We start from the raw sequence: 5,475 nt of genomic DNA, 5'->3' as shown, positions 1-5,475 counted from the left end.
TCCTTTCTTCTGACTAGTCCCATTGTTCACAGGATTCCTTTCAGAAGTGTACATGAATTGGTTATTTGCAACCATTTCAATCAGCTCTTGAGCTTCTGCAGGCGTCTTCTTCAGATGAAGAGATCCTCCAGCAGAGCTATCCAAAGACATCTTGGATAGTTCAGAGAGACCATCATAGAAAATACCTATGATGCTCCATTCAGAAAGCATGTCTGAGGGACATCTTCTGATTAATTGTTTGTATCTTTCCCAAGCTTCATAGAGGGATTCTCCATCCTTCTGTCTGAAGGTTTGGACTTCCACTCTAAGCTTACTCCATCTTTGAGGTGGAAAGAACTTTGCCAAGAAGGCATTGACTAGCTTTTCCCAAGAGTCCAGGCTTTCTTTAGGTTGAGAATCCAACCATATTCTAGCTCTGTCTCTTACAGCAAAAGGGAATAGCATCAGTCTGTAGACCTCAGGGTTAACCCCATTGGTCTTGACTGTGTCACAGATTTGCAAGAATTCAGCTAAGAAATGATGAGGATCTTCCATTAGAAGTCCATGGAACTTGCAATTCTGTTGCATTAGAGAAACTAATTGAGGCTTAAGCTCAAAGTTGTTTGCTCCAATGGCAGGGATATAGATGCTTCTCCCATAGAAATCAGGAGTAGGTGCAGTGAAGTCACCCAGCACCTTCCTTGCATTGTTGGCATTGTTGTTGTTTTCGGCTGCCACGTCTTCTTCTTCTTTGAAGAATTCGGTCAGGTCCTCTAAAGAGAGTTGTGCTTTGGCTTCTCTTAGCTTTCTCTTCAAGGTCCTTTCAGGTTCAGGATCAGTTTCAACAAGAATGCCTTTGTCTCTGCTCCTGCTCATATGAAAGAGAAGAGAAAAAGAAAATGTGGAATCCTCTATGTCACAGTATAGAGATTCCTTGAAGTGTCAGAGGAAAAGAGAAATAGAAAGAAGAAGGAGAAGAATAATTCGAACTTTAATTAGATAAGGTTCGAATTGTGCATTAAGAAGGAGTGGTACTCCATAAATAGAAGGATGTGAGAAGGAGGGAAGAGAATTTTCGAAAATTCAATCAAAAGATTTTGAAAACATTTTGAAAAACACTTAATTGATTTTCGAAAATTGAAAGTGGAAAAGAAATCAAGTGATTTTTTGAAAAAGATTTTGAAATTATAAATTAGAAAGATTTGATTGAAAACTATTTTGAAAAAGATGTGGTTAAGAAGATATGATTAGTTTTAAAGAGATGTGATTGAGAAGATATGATTTGAAAACAATTTTAAGAGATATGTTTTGAAAACAATTTTAAAAGATTTGATTTTGAAAATTAATGACTTGCCTAACAAGAAAAGATATGATTCAAACATAAAACCTTCCTCAACAAAAAAAGGCAAAAAATGTTCAATCAAATCATTAATTGTTAGTAAGTATCTTTGAAAAAGGAAAGAAATTGATTTTGAAAACATTTAATTGAAAAGATATGATTTGAAAAAGATTTGATTTTGAAAAACTTTGAAAACTTGAAAAAATTTGATTTTGAAAACAAAATCTTCCCCTTAGCACCATCCTGGCGTTAAACGCCCAGAATGGTATACATTCTGGCGTTTAACGCCCAAAATGCTACCTCTTTGGGCGTTAAACGCCCAACCAGGTACCCTGGCTGGCGTTTAAACGCCAGTCTGCCTTCTTCACTGGGCATTTTTGAATGCTCAGCTTTTTCTGTATAATTCCTCTGCAGCATGTTCTGAATCTTCAATTCTTTGTATCATTGACTTGAAAAGACACAAATTAAAAGTATTTTTGGATTTTTAATAATCAAAATGCAATAAGAATCAAATAACAATGCATGCAAGACACCAAACTTAGCAGTTTGTATACTACTAACACTATATGAGACACATAAACACTCAAGCCAAAAAAATTCAAAGATCAAAACAAAGAAATATATGCATGGATTCGAAAAATATAGCAAAAACATGCATTTGACACTAAACTTAGGATGAGACTCTAGACTTAAACAAGAATTATTTTTGGATTTTATGATTTTTTTTTGTGTTTTTCGAAAATTAAGTGGAAAAAGATATCAAAATTCTTAATGAGAATTCCAGGAATCAGTGCAATGCTAGTCTAAGACTCCGGTCCAGGAATTAGACATGGCTTCACAGCCAGCCAAGCTTTCAAAGAAAGCTTCGGTCCAAAACACTAGACATGACCAAAGGTCAGCCAAGCCTTAGCAGATCACTGCTCCAAAAGCAAAATTGATGAAAATCAACAAGCTCTTGTGGTGATAGGTTGAAACCTCGGTCCAATCAGATTAGACATGGCTTCTCAGCCAGCCAGATTTCAACAAATCATCATGAAACTCTAGAATTCTTCTTCAAGAATTTCGAAAAAAATAAATACCTAATCTAAGCAACAAGATGAACCGTCAGTTGTCCAAACTAGAACAATCCCAGGCATTGTTACCAAAAGCTTGCTCAAAACTTGAACAATCCCCGGCAACGGCGCCAAAAACTTGGTGCGCGAAATTGTGAACAATACTTTTCACAACTCTCATAATCCCTGGTCATGAACTCCAAAAGACTTGGTGGTTCAATTCCATGGCATTACACAACTTCGCACAACTAACCAGCAAGTGCACTGGGTCGTCCAAGTAATACCTTACGTGAGTAAGGGTCGATCCCACGGAGATTGTTAGCATTGAAGCAAGCTATGGTCATCTTGTAAATCTTAGTCAGGCAGACTCAAATGGATATGGTGATGAACGAAAATAATATAAAAGATAAGGATAGTGATACTTATGTAATTCATTGGTAAGAACTTCAGATAAGCGCATGAAGATGCCTTCCCTTCCGTCTCTCTGCTTTCCTACTGCCTTCATCCAATCCTTCTTACTCCTTTCCATGGCAAGCTCATGTAGGGTCTCACTGTTGTCAGCAGCTACCTCCCATCCTCTCAGTGAAAATACGTCCCTGATGCTCTGTCACAGCATAGGCTAATCATCTGTCGGTTCTCGTTCAGGCCGGAATAATATCCATTGATACTTTTGCGTCTGTCACTAACGCCCTAGCCTGCTAGGAGTTTGAAGCACGTCACAGTCATTCAGTCATTGAATCCTACTCAGAATACCACAGACAAGGTTAGACCTTCCGGATTCTCTTGAATGCCACCATCAGTTCTCGCCTATACCACGAAGACTCTGATCTCACGGAATGGTTGGCTCGTTTGTCAGGCGAGCACTCGGTTGTCAGGCGATCAACCATGCATCGTGCAATCAGGAATCCAAGAGATATTCACCAAGCCTCGAATGCTTGTAGAACAAGAATGGTTGTCAGTCACCTTGTTCATGGGTGAGAATGGTGATGGGCGTCAATCATCACCTTCATCAGGTTGAAGAACAAGTGATATCTTGGACAAAGAACAAGCGGAATTGAATAGAAGAACAATAGTAATTGCATTAATACTCGAGGTACAGCAGAGCTCCACACCTTAATCTATGGTGTGTAGAAACTCCACCGTTGAAAATACATAAGAACAAGGTCTAGGCATGGCCGAATGGCCAGCCTCCCAATGATATAAGATAGCATAAAACGAAGATAGCTACCCAAGTCTCTATCTACAATAGTAAAAGGTCCTACTTATAGATAACTAGTAGCCTAAGGTGTACAAAGATGAGTAAATGACATAAAAATCCACTTCCGGGCCCACTTGGTGTGTGCTTGGGCTGAGCAATGAAGCATTTTCGTGTAGAGACTCTTCTTGGAGTTAAACGCCAGCTTTAGTGCCAGTTTGGGCGTTTAACTCCCAATTAGGTGCCAGTTCCGGCGTTTAACGCTGGAATTTCTTGAGGTGACTTTGAACGCCGGTTTGGGCCATCAAATCTTGGGCAAAGTATGGACTATTATATATTGCTGGAAAGCCCAGGATGTCTACTTTCCAACGCCGTTGAGAGCGCGCCAATTGGGCTTCTGTAGCTCCAGAAAATCCACTTCGAGTGCAGGGAGGTCAGAATCCAACAGCATCTGCAGTCCTTTTGAGTGTCTGGATCAGATTTTTGCTCAGATCCCTCAATTTCAGCCAGAAAATACCTGAAATCACAGAAAAACACACAAACTCATAGTAAAGTCCAGAAAAGTGAATTTTAACTAAAAACTAATAAAAATATACTAAAAACTAACTAGATCATACTAAAAACATACTAAAAACAATGACAAAAAGCGTACAAATTATCCGCTCATCAAGAACCGACAGATGATTAGCCTATCCTGTGACAGAGCATCAGGGACGTTTTTTCACTGAGAGGATGGGAGGTAGCCACTGACAATGGTGAAACCCTACATACAGCTTGCCATGGAAGGAGCCTTGCGTGTTTGATGAAGAAGATAGTAGGAAAGCAGAGATTCAGAAGATGGAGCATCTCCAAACCCCAACCCATTCTCCATTACTGCAATACAAGTAACCATTTCATGTTCTTTTGCTTTTTACAATCAATCCTGATAATTTCTGATATCCTGACTAAGAGTTACAAGATAACCATAGCTTGCTTCAAGCCGACAATCTCCGTGGGATCGACCCTTGCTCACGCAAGGTATTACTTGGACGACCCAGTGCACTTGCTGGTTAGTTGTGCGGGATTGCAAAAGTGTTATTGCAATTTCGTGCACCAAGTTTTTGGCGCCGTTGCCGGGGATTGTTCGAGTTTGGACAACTGACGGCTTATCTTGTTGCTTAGATTAGGACTGTTTTATTTTTGTTGGTTTAGAGTCTTTTAGTTAAGTCTAGTTTCATATTTTAAGTTTGGTGTCAATTGCATGCTTTTGTTTTTCTTTTGATTTTCGAATTTTGCATGTTCTTAGTCCCTTTTTTATTCATAAAAGTTCTAAGTTTGGTGTCCTCTTTGTGTTTTTCCTTTAAAATTGTCGAAAAAAAATTAGTGTTTGATTTTCTAAAATTTTAAGTTTGGTGTCTTTTTGTGTTTTTCTCTTTCCTCTTTTCAAGAATAAAATCTTTTTCATAAAAATTTTTCAATCATATCTTTTCAATTGCTGTTTTCAAAATCTTTTCTTTTACTAATTGATTCAGTTCTCAATTTGCTTTAGTTTCATTTCCCTTTTTTATTTTCGAATTTTTTTTATTTATTTTATTTTATTTCATTTTAATTTTTTTTCGGATATTTCAAAAAAAAAAATAAAATAAAATAAACAAAATTTATCTCTTTGCAATCATTATCATTTCCCTTTTGTCCATTATGGACTCAAGTAGAATTATTCAGTCCAAGAGGACTCTGGGGTCTTATGCTAACCCCATTACAGCTGCATATGGGAGTAGCATCTGTATACCTCCCATAAAAGCAAGCAGCTTTGAGCTAAACCCTCAACTCATTATCATAGTGCAGCAAAATTGCCAGTATTCTGGTCTTCCACAGGAAGAACCTACTGAGTTTCTGGCACAGTTCTTACAAATTGCTGACACAGTACATGA

The 5,475-nt window shown here is 38.1% G+C and overlaps 1 non-coding gene across 1 annotated transcript; it reads left to right on the top strand.

The window, feature by feature from the left end:
* The first annotated feature begins 204 nt into the window (after positions 1–204).
* On the top strand, positions 205–312 carry LOC130947103 (small nucleolar RNA R71). Its single transcript, XR_009072514.1, has one exon. It is a non-coding gene; the product is annotated as a small nucleolar RNA R71 (small nucleolar RNA).
* Positions 313–5,475: the final 5,163 nt, after the last annotated feature.

The sequence above is a fragment of the Arachis stenosperma genome, chromosome 8 (assembly GCF_014773155.1).
Source record: "Arachis stenosperma cultivar V10309 chromosome 8, arast.V10309.gnm1.PFL2, whole genome shotgun sequence".
NCBI lineage: Eukaryota > Viridiplantae > Streptophyta > Magnoliopsida > Fabales > Fabaceae > Arachis > Arachis stenosperma.
Note: the sequence above shows the minus strand (reverse complement) of the source record. Positions and strands in the feature narration are given on the sequence as shown.